Source organism: Ranitomeya imitator, chromosome 2 (genome assembly GCF_032444005.1).
Source record: "Ranitomeya imitator isolate aRanImi1 chromosome 2, aRanImi1.pri, whole genome shotgun sequence".
Taxonomy (NCBI): Eukaryota; Metazoa; Chordata; class Amphibia; order Anura; family Dendrobatidae; genus Ranitomeya; species Ranitomeya imitator.
The window spans coordinates 175,220,942-175,240,822 of NC_091283.1; positions in this window are offsets into that span (position 1 = coordinate 175,220,942).

The window sequence follows — 19,881 nt, forward strand, 5'->3', positions numbered from 1 at the left end:
GCCGACTCTGTCTCAGACTACACAGCGAAGCTGAAATGTGAGCTGAAAAAGACAGGCTTCAGTAGCCAGTGGGAACACTGCAATGTTTACATTTTTTATTATATAGGTGATCATGAAAAAAATGTGAAAATATGTTAGAAACATTTTCTTTGAATAATTTGCACTTTCCTGATTATATAAAATATATTAAAATATAACACCCTTTATTCTCATAAAGGGAAAGTAAAAGCTTCTCCTTTAATTTCTGTAGTCAAATAATATCTGAAAATACTGTATACCGTATATAAAAAAATTATGAAAATATGGGTCAAAATGTATCAAAAATTAGCTTTTAATTTTAGCCTTTGAAAAATCCACAAAACTCTAGAAAAAGGAAAAAAATACTAAAGTAAAAGTGTAATGCAAAAATAACCACTGTCGATTAAAATATTTGTAGCTTTCAAGAGATGTGAGATTCTGTATTTTAGCACTTTGGTTTACATGAAAATGACTGTTTATTTGAATTATCAGCATGCTAAAATAATCTAAATTTGTTAACAGATTTTTTTTATTTCATTCCTTTTTTTAATTTGAAATTTCTCTTTTTTAATTTTTTATTCTTAGTTTAGGTAGATCGTTTTTCTTAAAAATTTGCAGTACATAGTAAAAAACATAAAATAAATGGACAGAAAACCAAAAAAAAATTGCTCAATAAGAAAATGTGTCACCCAGAAATAAGGTGTAGAAGGTACACTCTGGTTTGACCATGACCATGATAAAATTTTTTTCCTTGACCCAACTCACTGACTTAGTGCAGTTTAGATTGTACCCAAAGTAACGTGGTAAAATCCTTATTTTATTTTTTACACATTTTCATTAAAGCTTAACACGTTTATGTCAAACTTTGAAAAACCCTTATTTTTTAAAATTTGTGCTTTTGTAAACAAAAAAAATCCAAATATTACTTTATTTCAGTAAGGTTTTTGTTCTGCTCTTTCATTTTTTATCCCCCTTTTATCAGACAGCTGAGAAGTGAACGCATTACATTACTTTGGGTGGTGGGGGTTGAATTATAAATATTTTACGTAAACTTTTTTTTTTAAAGTTTCCTATATTGTTTGGGCATTGGAAAATGAGAGATCTATGGGTTTTGGAGTCTCCAGACTAAACAATGAAGCTGTTCCCCGGTTTTTCACAGTCTTGATAACCAGATTACATACATTGTCGTCATTGACTAAAACCCTGAATAGGTTCAGGTTTAGCTTTCTGAAATTTGCCTGCAGCTTGCACATAAGAAACATTGACATTCCAATCACCTTTTCCAAGAAGAGCCGCTGCTTCGCATGGGAGCTGGGCCAAGCAGACAAATACGCAACTTGAGTTGAGGCAGTCCAAGTCCATCCTTCGAGAGTTGACACCTGTTGAAATGTGGACCATGACCCACAGTAGAAGATTAGGAGACAGACAAGCTGCGAAGAACAGAATACCATACATTCAATTCAAGTCAACAATGTCATAAAAAATTTACTTCCTTGGCTGGAGGACCGGCCTGCAACACATTTTTTGCAATCGGAGAATTTTCTATGACATTAGCACAGCCAGCCAGCATTCTTTCTAGAACAATATCCTTTCCAGGAGTTGTTTGCGAGATCACAATAGGTCTATGAAATAAAGGGGAACAACCAAGTAACCCCAGGCTTGGGTTGCCAATTTTTGATCAAAGATAACCATAGAATGCTACCCAAACATTATGATGAATATTTCACATGCAAATAAGTAACAAAATTAATAAAAAGTTAAAAGATCACACGAATATATATCTTGTCAACAGCCATACTGTTGTGACGTGAAGCACCTGGGCTACGATCTATAAAGAGCTACCGCTATCACTCTTCGTGCATAGTAATATATGGGCTCCAAAGTCTGTTTGGGCATCTGTGCTGGGTGCAACTTCATCCTCTACTATGAAGTTTTATCTATATCTGTGAGACGTGTAATTAAGGGAATTACAGACATTTGTTTGGTTGGGTCCATAGGACTTGACAAAACCAGTTTGTTTTACCAGTGGAAACTATGTCATATAATGCTACTTGATGCATATATATTCTTACAAAGGTTCGAATTACTATTATTACCTATAGCCCAAGAAATAATTACTTATTTTCTTCCTCTTGGAGGAGAGTTAATTTCTATGTATTTTTCCCAAGGAGATTTCAGAATAGACTGCAGAAGTGACCAGGGAGAGTCCTAGAAGTAACTCCAGACAGTGAGGTGAGGATAGCTCCCATACTGATGATTTTGTCAAGTCACTGTTCTAGAGCTAAGCCACAACTGAAGCCAAACATTGAGCTGCTTTTAGGTGGTCTGAACCCCAGCCTAAAGGAGAGTATGTCCCACATGACCTTTTGAAGCAGGAGGACTCAAAGTACCAGAGAACATTGAGAATAACTGACTTGAATTGTAAAGAAGGCATAAACTTGTCACAAGGCCCACGACAAAGGGTAATGAAGTGCCTCTGTGATATGTAATTGAAGACTTCTACAATCCCATTCTTCCTGATTTTTAGACAAGGTGGTGTGGGAGATGCTGAAAACAAATTCCTATAAGTATGCCCCTTTTAAAAGTCACCCTCCTCCACATTTAATGCTTCTTGAATGTATGTCTGAACGCTAAGCTTCATCTGATAATGATGACAGAGAATTCTGGCTCCACCAGCCAGAAACCTTCCTGAAACACTGATCTTGATGACGATTGTTTGTGAATACTTTGAATCTAAATTTTATACACCTTATTTACCATGCCACACCCCTCTGTGCCCATTCTATAGCCCCTCCATCTAAAAACAGAGTGTGGCGCTAGTCACAACCCACGGCCAGGCCGTGAGACATTTCGGGGTCAATACCAAAAGAGCACATAGTAAACCAAGGGAAAATTCCGAAGTCGTAAGTCAGGTCACATTCAAAGGTCAGAATACCAGATAAATAGCAGGTAAGCAAAGGGGCAATATCAAACGGGTAGTCAAAACATGGTCCAAAGGTCAGCAGCAGAATATCAAATGCAAAGGGGCAATAACAAACGGGTAGTCGGAAAACAGTCCAAAGGTCAGAAGCAGAAGATCAGAACTTACAGCACAGGGATCAAGCAAACATACACCAGAGAGCACAAGGTAAGAAAAAGCTTGTGCTCTCTGGTGTGTGTTCTGCTGATCCCTGTGCTCTAAGTTCTGATCTTCTGCTGCTGATCTTTGGGCTGTGTTGTGACTACTCATTTGTTATTGCCCCTTTGTTTATTTGCTATTTCTCTGGTAATCTGACCCTGGCATATGACCTGACTTACCGTATTTTCCCTTTATTTACTATGTGCTCTTTTGTTATTCCCCCCGGAACGTCTGACTTTGCTGACACACAGCCTGGCCTTTTGTTGCGACTAGCGTCACATTTTGACTGGCCTAAACCAAATGTAGATGACCGACAGCACTCTCCTATTCGGGCGCTCGTTCCATATCCAGGGAACCCACCTGGGTAACACGTCACAGTCTGCACAAAGGAACAGCGCTCCACTGGGTGTATAAATCAAAATGAATCCTTTATTCAGCCATTAAGCACAAGCGACGTTTCGACCATATGCTGGTCTTTTTCAAGCATACAAATATGGCTGACAGGCGGTCTTAAATAGTGTGGACACCACGCAGGGAGCCAATCACTAATAAGTCCCGCCCATCTCACAGTATAAACCAACATTATATAAACATAAACAAAATAAACATCAGGTACCGTAGTGTATATATAGACATTATTAAACAATCATCCACACTTAAATACTGGTGAAAAAATAACTAGAACACTAAAACCAAGTGCTTATTTACAATTTAGCCTTCCTCGATCCCTCCATGTATAATCATTGCCATAGTGATCAATTATCTATCTGACGTAGAGCTTCCTGTTTGGGGCTAAAAGATATTCCAGACTTAATATGGCCAATCCAGTCTAACCTGACATTCAACGCCTAGGATTCACCCAATCATATAACCCCTTATATCTGCATCCCCGCATACCTACGTCGGACTCCACCAACGCCATGACCGCTGAACAGGCATGCAGGCAGAGGGGCGCAGGCACAATCACGTCATACCGGAGCTGCGCCTCGTCACATGACCCGACAGAGGCCGCGCCCGGAAATGACCAAGGCTAGTGCCGCACCTCCACATACCTCCAAGCCGAGCAGGTCACCAAGGGAACGCTGGTAAACATTACCGCGTCATCCCTAAGCCACGCCCCCCAGCCAGTCCAGGACACGGAGCATCGGCACAGGCGCAGTGCGTCATGACCGGGACGCACAAGAGCCGCTCAGACGCAATGCAAACCCGCGCTACCAATACTCCTATCCCGGCACTGTCTAGCAGGTTAGAGACTAAGGAAGTGCATACTTATAATGGAGCTCATCTATTAGGAGATACTGAATAATCATTTCAAAGATCACTAATACATAGTATACTCTATATATATTTCAACATCACAGGTCAAAACATGAATATGGATCAAGAAAAAACATAAATATTATATATCTACCACCACTGTAGTGAACATACAATATATAACACATAACAACCACACTGTGGCAGTCGGGAACTAGGAGAAGCATCATCTTTAGAGATAAAAAATTCTTTATCCACGTAAATTATCCAATTTTAATATATCACAGCATCTTCATCCATATCCATCCACCGACTGTCACATGTGTGGCTGATCTAATAAAAACATAGAAAATCAATTAAAATACCGACAATGTTAAAAACATGACGAGCAACATATATCTAAGAAAAGGGGGGAAAAAACTTATATCAAAGGGGGACTATATTCAATGAGCACATCCTTGAAGATTGAAATCAATATTCAATCCCCCTGGTTGTAATGAACCTAGAGTGTAGATCCATTTCATCTCTTTAGTTTTAAGCATTTGTAGCCTGTCCCCACCCCTTCTCAAAACAGGAACATGATCAATGACCCTGAACCTGAGCTGATTCACTGAATGCTTCCTATCAACAAAGTGTTTTGGTACTGGCAACTCAGTGAATCCCGTTCTGATTGTGCTTTTATGTTTGGTGATGCGGGCCTTCACCTCCATTGTTGTTTCGCCAATGTAGGCGAGTCCACAAGGGCAGGTAATCATGTAGATGACATAACTAGACGTACATGTATACCTCTCCTTCAAGAAAAATTTCTTCCCAGTATGGGGATGACAAAAAAAGTCCCCCTTCAGCATATTATTGCAACAAGCACACCCGAGGCATGGGAAATTCCCATGCCTCGGTGTGCTCAATGTTTTCTGAATCACATTCCTGGAGGTACCGAAATCAGATCTAATTAGTCTATCCCCTAAGTTCTTTCCCCTCCTGTATGACATCATGGGGGGCAATTTAAAACCTGACACCTGTGGTAAGCCACGTTGTAGGAGGGATCAATGCTTTTTTATTACACCACCGATTCGATTACTTACAGAGTTGTAGGTGGAAACAAACGGAATGCGATCACATACGTTTTTGGAGGAGATTTTCTTACGGACACTCTCTCTTGTTGAACTTCGAGCTTTAACCTTAAATGCCTCCACATTTTTTCTTGGATAGCCCCTAGCCACAAATTTCAAACACATGTCCTCCAAACGTTGGTCAACCAAATTTTCATCAGATACAATTCTTCGTACCCTTAATAATTGGCTCCATGGGAGCGAATCCACCATCCTTCTTGGATGGTTACTGTTGAACGACAATAAACTATTTTTGTCCGTATCCTTAATAAAAATGTCCGTTTTTAATCTATCTCCATTTTTATAAACCAAAGTATCCAAAAACTGAATCTGTGATACCGAGTGTGACAAAGTAAATTGCAGTTCTGGATATATCTCATTGAGCCTGACATGAAACTCCTCTAGATCGACCAGACTCCCTTCCCAAACAACAAAAATATCATCAATGTAGCGCCACCAGGCTCTGACGTGGCGCCAAAGGATGGAATGGTACACAAACCTGTCCTCAAATACCGCCATATAAATGTTGGCATAAGTGGGGGCCACATTGGACCCCATGGCGGTACCCCTTAACTGAAGGAAGAACTCATCACCAAAGAGGAAATAATTCCTCCTCAGGATGAGCTCCAACAGTGTGAGGACAAGCTGTGCACACTCCGGGGCCACGTCAGAGCCTGACAGCGCACACTGGACAGCTTCTAGTCCTTTGTCATGTTCGATTGACGTATACAGCGATGTCACATCGAACGACGTCAAAATGGATGATTCAGATACTGTCAAACTCTCAATTTTCTCAAGGAAATCACCTGTATCCCTTACAAATGACCGTGCCGACACTGCAAAAGGACGTAGCACCTTATCCAGGAACACAGCAGTTTTACTAAATAGTGAACCCCTCCCAGAGACTATAGGTCTACCGGGGGGGTTCACCAGATCTTTGTGGATCTTTGGTAACACATATAGCACCGGTATAACCGGTGCTTCAACAGTCAAAAACTCAGCCAGCTTGTGATCAATCAATCCCGTGGCCAGGGAGTCACTGATCACAAGCTGTAATTCTTTCTGAAATCGCAAGGTGGGATTACACGTCAATCTCTCATAAACAAGATGGTCCCCCAGCTGACTACATATTTCAGCCTTATATTTAAGGCTATCCATTATAACCACTGCTCCGCCTTTATCGGCTCTTTTGATAGTTATTGCAGTATTATTGGCTAGATCATTAACAGCCTTCCTCTCAGATGTAGTCATATTATGGCGTGCAGCAGGTTTATACATACTTTTCAAATGGTGGATTTCTTTTTGTACTAATTCTATATAGGACTCTACAAAGTGATTCTTTGCAGGAGGCTGGAAAGAGCTCTTATTGTAAAGGCCCAATTCTCTAAGTGAAAAACCTTGTATAGATCCACCATCATTCAGATTCTCAGTTTTATCCGTGAAATACGATGACAATCTCAGCCTTCTAAAAAAAGCCTGCAAATCAATTTCAATTCCAAACCAGTCCAGATGACTGGATGGACAAAACGACAGTCCTTTAGATATAACTTTAAGTTCAGTCTCTGATAAAGTAATCGAAGAAATATTTACCACCAAGTCGTGACCATCTGTCAAGGATTCTTCGTGTTCCTTGTTCTCATCGCCATTGTCCTCCCTGATTTCTGTTCCCTGGAATGTCCCTTGTTTTCTGTGTTTCCGACCCCCTCTCCGCCTCCGTTTCCTGGAGTAGTTTTGTCCATCCTGGCCGGTTCCAAAAAATGTGCTCCTCTACTGCCCCCTGCAGTGGAATCATCCGTAGAATCGGATTCAGCTGTGGTAAATCCAAAGTTAGAATACTTTCGTGTTTGTTGTCTCCTTTTTCGTCTCGATGGCATATTCACTCCTTTATTATTCTTAGGAAATGGGTTAGATCTCACTTGCCAGGCAAATACCCGACCTCCTTTATAGTCCTCCATATCCCTAAACCACTTCGTCCTCTTGGTGGTTTCTATATCAGACCTGAATTTAATCAGGTTCTCCTCCATTTTAGTTTTAAGGAGACTCCAATCTTGTATTGCCATTTGTTTGGTAAGCTGGTCTTCCCATTCAACAATGTTCTTTCTAGTCATCTCCATCTCCTTATTTAGGAATTCGATGTTCAATAGCATCATATCAAACGCAAATTTATTAGAAATGGCCTCGAACTTTGCACAGAATTGCGTATTCTCGGGAAAAAGGGTCGGCCTAAGATGTGGGCGTAACCCTCGTGGGATCCTTTTCACTCTATAGTACTCCGTCAAAGTTATGGCATGGAGCTCAAGTGAAATTAGTTTCCTCTTCTCATTCTCCCACCTCTTTTTCAACATATGAGTAGTTGGTTTGTTTAAAAACGTAGTGTCCACAATTGAACCAGATAATATTCGTGTTGCATCATCATCAGTATAAGAAAAAGTTCTGGCCATATCAGAGTCACCCATCTCTGAAATCGTATTACCTTCCATCATCATGGTTGAGGTGCAAGTCCGTCTGGGTTCAATCCAGCATAAACCAAATGTAGATGACCGACAGCACTCTCCTATTCGGGCGCTCGTTCCATATCCAGGGAACCCACCTGGGTAACACGTCACAGTCTGCACAAAGGAACAGCGCTCCACCGGGTGTATAAATCAAAATGAATCCTTTATTCAGCCATTAAGCACAAGCGACGTTTCGACCATATGCTGGTCTTTTTCAAGCATACAAATATGGCTGACAGGCGGTCTTAAATAGTGTGGACACCACGCAGGGAGCCAATCATTAATAAGTCCCGCCCACCTCACAGTATAAACCAACATTATATAAACATAAACAAAATAAACATCAGGTACCGTAGTGTATATATAGACATTATTAAACAATCATCCACACTTAAATACTGGTGAAAAAATAACTAGAACACTAAAACCAAGTGCTTATTTAAAATTTAGCCTTCCTGGAATATCTTTTAGCCCCAAACAGGAAGCTCTACGTCAGATAGATAATTGATCACTATGGCAATGATTATACATGGAGGGATCGAGGAAGGCTAAATTGTAAATAAGCACTTGGTTTTAGTGTTCTAGTTATTTTTTCACCAGTATTTAAGTGTGGATGATTGTTTAATAATGTCTATATATACACTACGGTACCTGATGTTTATTTTGTTTATGTTTATATAATGTTGGTTTATACTGTGAGATGGGCAAGACTTATTAGTGATTGGCTCCCTGCGTGGTGTCCACACTATTTAAGACCGCCTGTCAGCCATATTTGTATGCTTGAAAAAGACCAGCATATGGTCGAAACGTCGCTTGTGCTTAATGGCTGAATAAAGGATTCATTTTGATTTATACACCCGGTGGAGCGCTGTTCCTTTGTGCAGACTGTGACGTGTTACCCAGGTGGGTTCCCTGGATATGGAACGAGCGCCCGAATAGGAGAGTGCTGTCGGTCATCTACATTTGGTTTATGCTGGATTGAACCCAGACGGACTTGCACCTCAACCATGATGATGGAAGATAATACGATTTCAGAGATGGGTGACTCTGATATGGCCAGAACTTTTTCTTATACTGATGATGATGCAACACGAATATTATCTGGTTCAATTGTGGACACTACGTTTTTAAACAAACCAACTACTCATATGTTGAAAAAGAGGTGGGAGAATGAGAAGAGGAAACTAATTTCACTTGAGCTCCATGCCATAACTTTGACGGAGTACTATAGAGTGAAAAGGATCCCACGAGGGTTACGCCCACATCTTAGGCCGACCCTTTTTCCCGAGAATACGCAATTCTGTGCAAAGTTCGAGGCCATTTCTAATAAATTTGCGTTTGATATGATGCTATTGAACATCGAATTCCTAAATAAGGAGATGGAGATGACTAGAAAGAACATTGTTGAATGGGAAGACCAGCTTACCAAACAAATGGCAATACAAGATTGGAGTCTCCTTAAAACTAAAATGGAGGAGAACCTGATTAAATTCAGGTCTGATATAGAAACCACCAAGAGGACGAAGTGGTTTAGGGATATGGAGGACTATAAAGGAGGTCGGGTATTTGCCTGGCAAGTGAGATCTAACCCATTTCCTAAGAATAATAAAGGAGTGAATATGCCATCGAGACGAAAAAGGAGACAACAAACACGAAAGTATTCTAACTTTTTATTTACCACAGCTGAATCCGATTCTACGGATGATTCCACTGCAGGGGGCAGTAGAGGAGCACATTTTTTGGAACCGGCCAGGATGGACAAAACTACTCCAGGAAACGGAGGCGGAGAGGGGGTCGGAAACACAGAAAACAAGGGACATTCCAGGGAACAGAAATCAGGGAGGACAATGGCGATGAGAACAAGGAACACGAAGAATCCTTGACAGATGGTCACGACTTGGTGGTAAATATTTCTTCGATTACTTTATCAGAGACTGAACTTAAAGTTATATCTAAAGGACTGTCGTTTTGTCCATCCAGTCATCCGGACTGGTTTGGAATTGAAATTGATTTGCAGGCTTTTTTTAGAAGGCTGAGATTGTCATCGTATTTCTCGGATAAAACTGAGAATCTGAATGATGGTGGATCTATACAAGGTTTTTCACTTAGAGAATTGGGCCTTTACAATAAGAGCTCTTTCCAGCCTCCTGCAAAGAATCACTTTGTAGAGTCCTATATAGAATTAGTACAAAAAGAAATCCACCATTTGAAAAGTATGTATAAACCTGCTGCACACCATAATATGACTACATCTGAGAGGAAGGCTGTTAATGATCTAGCCAATAATACTGCAATAACTATCAAAAGAGCCGATAAAGGCGGAGCAGTGGTTATAATGGATAGCCTTAAATATAAGGCTGAAATATGTAGGCAGCTGGGGGACCATCTTGTTTATGAGAGATTGACGTGTAATCCCACCTTGCGATTTCAGAAAGAATTACAGCTTGTGATCAGTGACTCCCTGGCCACGGGATTGATCACAAGCTGGCTGAGTTTTTGACTGTTGAAGCACCGGCTATACCGGTGCTATATGTGTTACCAAAGATCCACAAAGATCTGGTGAACCCCCCCGGTAGACCTATAGTCTCTGGGAGGGGTTCACTATTTAGTAAAACTGCTGTGTTCCTGGATAAGGTGCTATGTCCTTTTGCAGTGTCGGCACGGTCATTTGTAAGGGATACAGGTGATTTCCTTGAGAAAATTGAGAGTTTGACAGTATCTGAATCATCCATTTTGGCGTCGTTCGATGTGACATCGCTGTATACGTCAATCGAACATGACAAAGGACTAGAAACTGTCCAGTGTGCGCTGTCGGGCTCTGACGTGGCCCCGGAGTGTGCACAGCTTGTCCTCACACTGTTGGAGCTCATCCTGAGGAGGAATTATTTCCTCTTTGGTGATGAGTTCTTCCTTCAGTTAAGGGGTACCGCCATGGGGTCCAATGTGGCCCCCACTTATGCCAACATTTATATGGCGGTATTTGAGGACAGGTTTGTGTACCATTCCATCCTTTGGCGCCACGTCAGAGCCTGGTGGCGCTACATTGATGATATTTTTGTTGTTTGGGAAGGGAGTCTGGTCGATCTAGAGGAGTTTCATGTCAGGCTCAATGAGATATATCCAGAACTGCAATTTACTTTGTCACACTCGGTATCACAGATTCAGTTTTTGGATACTTTGGTTTATAAAAATGGAGATAGATTAAAAACGGACATTTTTATTAAGGATACGGACAAAAATAGTTTATTGTCGTTCAACAGTAACCATCCAAGAAGGATGGTGGATTCGCTCCCATGGAGCCAATTATTAAGGGTACGAAGAATTGTATCTGATGAAAATTTGGTTGACCAACGTTTGGAGGACATGTGTTTGAAATTTGTGGCTAGGGGCTATCCAAGAAAAAATGTGGAGGCATTTAAGGTTAAAGCTCGAAGTTCAACAAGAGAGAGTGTCCGTAAGAAAATCTCCTCCAAAAACGTATGTGATCGCATTCCGTTTGTTTCCACCTACAACTCTGTAAGTAATCGAATCGGTGGTGTAATAAAAAAGCATTGGTCCCTCCTACAACGTGGCTTACCACAGGTGTCAGGTTTTAAATTGCCCCCCCATGATGTCATACAGGAGGGGAAAGAACTTAGGGGATAGACTAATTAGATCTGATTTCGGTACCTCCAGGAATGTGATTCAGAAAACATTGAGCACACCGAGGCATGGGAATTTCCCATGCCTCGGGTGTGCTTGTTGCAATAATATGCTGAAGGGGGACTTTTTTTGTCATCCCCATACTGGGAAGAAATTTTTCTTGAAGGAGAGGTATACATGTACGTCTAGTTATGTCATCTACATGATTACCTGCCCTTGTGGACTCGCCTACATTGGCGAAACAACAATGGAGGTGAAGGCCCGCATCACCAAACATAAAAGCACAATCAGAACGGGACTCACTGAGTTGCCAGTACCAAAACACTTTGTTGATAGGAAGCATTCAGTGAATCAGCTCAGGTTCAGGGTCATTGATCATGTTCCTGTTTTGAGAAGGGGTGGGGACAGGCTACAAATGCTTAAAACTAAAGAGATGAAATGGATCTACACTCTAGGTTCATTACAACCAGGGGGATTGAATATTGATTTCAATCTTCAAGGATGTGCTCATTGAATATAGTCCCCCTTTGATATAAGTTTTTTCCCCCCTTTTCTTAGATATATGTTGCTCGTCATGTTTTTAACATTGTCGGTATTTTAATTGATTTTCTATGTTTTTATTAGATCAGCCACACATGTGACAGTCGGTGGATGGATATGGATGAAGATGCTGTGATATATTACAATTGGATAATTTACGTGGATAAAGAATTTTTTATCTCTAAAGATGATGCTTCTCCTAGTTCCCGACTGCCACAGTGTGGTTGTTATGTGTTATATATTGTATGTTCACTACAGTGGTGGTAGATATATAATATTTATGTTTTTTCTTGATCCATATTCATGTTTTGACCTGTGATGTTGAAATATATATAGAGTATACTATGTATTAGTGATCTTTGAAATGATTATTCAGTATCTCCTAATAGATGAGCTCCATTATAAGTATGCACTTCCTTAGTCTCTAACCTGCTAGACAGTGCCGAGATAGGAGTATTGGTAGCGCGGGTTTGCATTGCGTCTGAGCGGCTCTTGTGCGTCCCGGTCATGACGCACTGCGCCTGTGCCGATGCTCCGTGTCCTGGACTGGCTGGGGGGCGTGGCTTAGGGATGACGCGGTAATGTTTACCAGCGTTCCCTTGGTGACCTGCTCGGCTTGGAGGTATGTGGAGGTGCGGCACTAGCCTTGGTCATTTCCGGGCGCGGCCTCTGTCGGGTCATGTGACGAGGCGCAGCTCCGGTATGACGTGACTGTGCTTGCGCCCCTCTGCCTGCATGCCTGTTCAGCGGTCATGGCGTTGGTGGAGTCCGACGTAGGTATGCGGGGATGCAGCTATAAGGGGTTATATGATTGGGTGAATCCTAGGCGTTGAATGTCAGGTTAGACTGGATTGGCCATATTAAGTCTGGAATATCTTTTAGCCCCAAACAGGAAGCTCTACGTCAGATAGATAATTGATCACTATGGCAATGATTATACATGGAGGGATCGAGGAAGGCTAAATTGAAAATAAGCACTTGGTTTTAGTGCTCTAGTTATTTTTTCACCAGTATTTAAGTGTGGATGATTGTTTAATAATGTCTATATATACACTACGGTACCTGATCTTTATTTTGTTTATGTTTATATAATGTTGGTTTATACTGTGAGATGGGCGGGACTTATTAGTGATTGGCTTCCTGCGTGGTGTCCACACTATTTAAGACCGCCTGTCAGCCATATTTGTATGCTTGAAAAAGACCAGCATATGGTCGAAACGTCGCTTGTGCTTAATGGCTGAATAAAGGATTCATTTTGATTTATACACCCGGTGGAGCGCTGTTCCTTTGTGCAGACTGTGACATTTTGACTGGCCCTGATCTGAGCCAGACAGTTCACCTAAACAGCAGGGCAATTACCAAGAACAGGGAGCACCTGTGGACCTCCCAGTCAGATAGGTCAACCGAGCTGTCAAAGCACTGACAGCTCAGCACGCCCTAGCACAGGATAGGATGACAGAGCTGTCCATCACTGAGTCCCAGACACTCTGAGCAGAGGAATCGAGACACAGAGCATCTTAATGTTAAGCACAAGAAACCTTCTGGAAGCGCTACTTTTCTAGAAGATTCTGGAGGTGGAAGTACATAGGAGATTTGCTAATTTTTCCGGGACTTCAGAAGGTCAATCTTTTTCCTAGAACTTCTTAGACGTTCGGGAAGAATAAGCAGTAATGTATGTATGTATCTAACCATCTCTATCCACCTGGTGTCTTCAATTCTTAAAGGGGGACTCCTTTATAAGTCCCTTAGCTATCATTTAACCTCTTCAGTGCAGGTTTGCTGCCATGTTGCGTTTGTCTTGCGCCATACAGCACGCTACGGTTTTGGAACAGGGCTTCATATGTCTGAGAAATGTCTGGACAGCTGTGGCAGCCACAACATTCTGGTTTCCCCAATGTCCAACTCAGCTGTTCGGAGTCTTCAGAGAACAGAAGGTGGAGCTCTGTCGCACAGCTGCTTTCTACAAGGGGAAAAAAATCCCCCCGGCTGCCTTTCCACTCTCAGTTATTGAAGAAATAAGAATAAATGGGAAAAAACATACCTGGTAACAGCCAGAGATGTCTGCAAGTCATTGCTAAGACACCTGTAAGGGATTACAGACGGTTCCTTTTAGACATAGTATCCTGCATACTTAAGCTACAGAAACACATTATTTCATGGACAACGTCCTAATATCATAAAGTCCTACAGAAATGTTATCTAGGGATCCAGACATCAGCTGATGTGAGGCCGCCCAGAGCCGCCTGCCATCTACCCTGCTGTACTCCGTCTCCTGGAGCGCCTATATCAGCCATCATTTCTTCAAGTCAGAGAGAATTACAGAGAGATCAATTGAGGAAAGACAGATGCTGGGATTTCGCAGACAGTCCATGAAAGGGGATGTCTGCTCGTGTGCAGGGTCTATTATTTATCAACTAGTCTTGAATAGTAAAATAAAAGGACCGTTTTTGTGTATACAGCTCTTATGCAGATCTATGTGTCTACATGGTTGCAGATTGCAAAAAAAAAAAAATTGCATGTTGTCCAACCATGGAGTCATTCACCTCCCGTTCTTCTGCCTGACAATTTACTGGCTGTTGAGAATAGTGGACAGAGGAAATCAAGGCTTGTTTGCAGTCAGTAACCATGAAGTCCATAGGTCTGCATAAGGGCTGTAGGCACAAAACAGTAAGATATCGGAGAACCAAAAATGTTGCACGGATGTTTAAATTTATTTCATATGCTATAAAAATTGACAGCTAAAGTATAATATTGACCTTTAAGGACAATAACATAACTACTACAATTCTACCTTGATGTACAAGGCAGAATTTCTATAATGCTGCCCTTTGTGTGCAAAAGTATAATTTATGTAATACTGCCATCTATCTACAAGATTATAACTAAGATACTGTCCCCTACGCAGAAGAATATCACTACTATAATACTGCCTCCTGTGTACAAGAATATAACTACTATAATACTGCCCCTATGTACAAGAATATAACTACTATAATACTGCCCCTATGTACAAAAATATAACTACTATAATACTGCCTCCTGTGTACAAGAATATAACTACTATAATACTGCCCTCTATGTACAAGAATATAACTACTATAATACTGCCCCATATTTATAAGAATATAACTACTGTACTATAAAACTGCCCCTATGTACAAGAATATAACTACTATAATACTGCCCCTATGTACAAAAATATAACTACTATAATGCTGCTCCTATATACAAGAATATAACTATATAACTACTTTAATACTGCTCCTATGTACAAGAATATAACTACTGTAATACTGCCCCTATGTACAAGAATATAACTACTATAATACTGCCCTTATGTACAAGAATATAACTACTATAATACTGTCCCTATGTATAAAAATATAACTACTATAATACTGCCCCTATGTACAAGAGTATAACTACTATAATACTGCCCCTATGTACAAGAATACAACTACTATAATACTGCCCCTATGTACAAGAATATACTATATATACTAGAGTATAAGCCGAGATTTTGAGCCCATTTTTGGGGGCTGAAAGTGCCCCTTATGGCTTATACTCGAATCATTGTCCCAGGGAGTTGGCGGGGGAGGGGGAGTGGCAGCTGTCAAATCATACTTACCTGCTCCCGGCGTGTCTCTGCACGTTCCTGCTTCTCCGGCGCCCGCAGCTTCTTCCTGTGTTCAGCGGTCACATGGTACCGCTCATTAAAGTAATGAATATGGACGCATATTCATTACTTTAATGAGTGGTACGATGTGACCGCTGAACACAGAAAGAAGCTGCAGGCGCCGAAGATCACATGTCAGTGAGAAGCTGCCAGGGACCTTGCTGGGAGCAGGTGAGTATAATGAGGACTGGAGGGTGAGTATTGCGCGATATTCACCTGTCCGCGTTCCACCGCTGGGTGCCGCTGTGTCTTCTGCATCCTCTGCCTGTGACGTTCAGGTCAGAGGGCGCGATGATGCAATTAGTGGAACGCGGACAGGTGAATATTGCAAGTGTCGGGAGCCTGCTCAGGACAAGAGGTGAGTATGTGAATTTTTTTTATCGCAGCAACCGGCTATGGGGCAAATGTTTCTATGGAGCATCTTATGGGGCCATAATCAACCTATGCAGCATTATATGGGACATATTTTCTAAGAAGCATCTTATGGGGCCCATCGTAAACTTCATGGAGCATTTTATGGGGCATATTTTATTATGGAGCATCTTATGGGGCCATCATGAACTGTATGGAGCATTATATGGGGCTCCTGATTCAATATGGATAATCAAAAACACTTAACCTACCGATGTCTCAATTAATTTTACTTTTATTGGTATCTATTTTTATTTTTGAAATTTACCAGAAGCTGCTGCATTTCCCACCCTAGGCTTATACTCGAGTTATTAAGTTTTCCCATTTTTTTGTGGCAAAATTAGGGGTCTTAACTTATACTCGAGTCGGCTTATACTTGAGTATATACGGTAACTACTATAATACTGCTCCTATGTACAAGAATATAACTATTATAATACTGTCACCAGTGTACAAGAATATAACTACTATAATACTGCTCCTATGTACAAGAATATAAGTACTATAATACCGTCACCAATGTACAAGAATATAACTACTATAATACTGCTCCTATGTACAAGAATATAACTACTATAATACTGCTCCTATGTACAAGAATATAACTACTATAATACTGTCCCCTACACACAAGAATATAACTACTATGATAGTTATACATGATACTAAGTACAAGAGTGGATCGCCCCCAAGGGCAGCTGGGTACTCGGTACCGGGTCCTGCGGTTCACAGGGGAATGTCACGGTGGCTGTCCCGGTCTGTGGCCCTTGGAACGTCCGAGTTAAAGGGAAAGATCTTTAAAGGGATATGTTCATGACGCCACCTGTGGTATTCAGTCAGGGTGACCGACGCTGCTTTAAGGGGTCCGCTGGGGTGATGTTATGGCAGCTAGATGGTATACCTCCCCACAGGTGAAGTACGTCCCCAGGGCTTCCCAGTGTGTAGATGGTGGATGGTGAGAGGCGCAGTGAAGAACGAGGTTGCAGTCTCTTTACCTTTTAATTAAAGCTTCAGCATACACAGTCCAGGGTACCAGACCACAGGGCAGGCAGAGTCCGGCCGGTTTGGAGGCAAATCCAGAGTCCCCTTGTCCAGGTAGAAATCAGTAGCCTTCCTCTAGCGCCATGGTGTTGTAGTACCTTACTGCTAAGCTTCTCATAAGGTCCTCACAGATGTTGTAGATGTTATGTCTCTCTCTCTGTCCCCCAGATGGATAGGACAAACCCGTATCACCAGTGGCTTGAGGCGTTTTACAGGGACTCTATCATTGCCCCAGCCTCTAAGGGGTGCCACCTTGCCTCCTGGGTGTAGGGGCGGACAGACTGAAAAAGCGGGTTCTTATATTAAATAAAAAATAACTTTTATTATATATCTTTAAAAAAAGTGCAAACATATAGTGCTAACAAAGGTGCAAAGTGCATACGTACAACATGGAGACACATAAAAATATGAGTATATAACCGCAATGAAAGATATCTTACAGTATGCAAGATAGCACACCAATATCTTATGCAGACACAGGCTAGAGACTATGAATCCGTATATCTCTAGATCTCACGTCTCTATTACCACAACTGTTATACTATGGCAGGATACCGTACCAGCAGGCTGTGTTCAATGTCACCACTACGCCTTTAAATAACTGCTGTTGCAGTATACAGGTATCTCTACCCAGCGGTATATACCTCTTTCTCATGCTCTGCAGACCTAAATGACCCTGTAGTCATCCAACTGCCCTCCGTTACCAATATATTGGGGCAAAGACATTTATAGAGTCACATACGTAATATCAAAACCAGTGATACTCATCTGTCTTCTGTTGGACATGCTTAAAGGACCAGGTGCAGTATTGAATATTAGTAGCCCATGTGATCAGTCATTCAAATTCGAACCACATTATTCCTTATGGGCTCTTGTTCTTGTACAGTGCTTCCCAACGCGTTTCGTATATATCATACTCATCAGGGGATCATGTCACATATACAGATCATGCGTGAGCATAGAGGGGGACAGGTAGCGTGAAATTAGCTGTCCTGACGATCTCTGGAGCAAGGCATAAAGGATCGTTGCTCCCTCGGTGTTCCAGCTACCGGGATCTTGTGATATCCACTCCTTTGCTACGACTTCTTCACCCTCTCTACAATACAGTCCTCCTTCAGTGTGTCTCTTTCTGGAAGCTGCCACACTTAGGGCAGGCACAGCTCCGTGTACTTCTGTCTTGATCTCTGACAGGATCCCACCTCTGTCAGGGACCAACTAACTGAGCGAAGCTCAGCCAGCAACTAACTAACTTCCTCCCCAGGCAACCAGTTTTACCTAAGTGTGAGGAGTGCCCTAATAAATAGGAGCAGAGCTCCCCCTGGTGGCCTGGAGTGTGAAATGTGTTGCATGGTTGTGATACCTGGATTCAGTTGTCCTTCTTTGCCTCCAAACGTAATATCACTCTCCCCTAGAGGAAAATGACATTACTGCAACGACCAGGACCCTGGGGCGCCGCAAGAGTATTCCAGCAACTTCTACACTACTGCTGCACCCTTTAGACAAGAATCATGTACCAGATGCATTGTAGTAAATCACCGGAGTGCTTCCAGGTTGTCCCATTCTGTATGGTGCTCTCTAAGTCTCCTGAGCAAAACACATTAAGAAACGTCTATCCTGAGCTGCTGAGAATGTGGTAGCGCAGAGTGGGCAGCTGGCCGAGCAGAAGACATGAAAATGAGACCAATGCCCCAAGGGAATGGAAAAAGCAAACGCTATGACAATAAGATGAAGCACATAGTTATCACGCATGAAGTTTACAATAAATATGCCAGAACATACAAAGAGAACTTTGCACATGGTAAACTACATGGCATGTGTCATACGTGTCTCTCATGTGATGTAGCATGGAAGTGTACAGTACCCAGGGCAAGAGTATAGAGGAGCCAAAATGACATGTACAGGGGCTCACTGTACATAGCAGCATGTTATGGGATTTTATTTCAGCATTGTTTAGCTGTGGTATTTAGATGCAGTATGGTGCCATTATGTGGGCACTTGAAGGCTCTGCCGTTTGGGCACAGTATCACGTTATTTGTGCAGTGTATGATACAACAGTATTGGGCTGTGTTTGGTACTATTGTTTTAGAATTTTATTTAGCACATTATTGTGCAGTTATGTGTATGGTTATATTTATAAGGATGTGTTATTTAGTATTAACCCCTTTCTGCCATTGGAGGAATAGTACGTACGAAGGCAGAACCCCTGCTTTGATGTGGGCTCTGGCGGTGAACCCGCATCAAAGCCGGGACATGTCAGCTCTTTTGAACAGCTGACATGTGCCCGCAATAGGCGGAATCGCGATCCACCCCCAACTATTAACTAGTTAAATGCCGCTGTCAAACTCTGACAGCGGCATGTAACAAGCGCTTCCGGCCATCCGGAAATGTGCTCACCGGTGACCCCCATCACGTGATCGGGGATCATCGGCACGTCGGCATGACAACCAGGGGTCTCCTTGAGACCTCTATGGATGTTGATGCCAGATTGATATGAGCGCCACCCTGTGATCGGTGCTCATAGCAATGCTGTAATTCAGCTTCATAGAGGCGATCTGAGCATCGCTCCTATGTAGC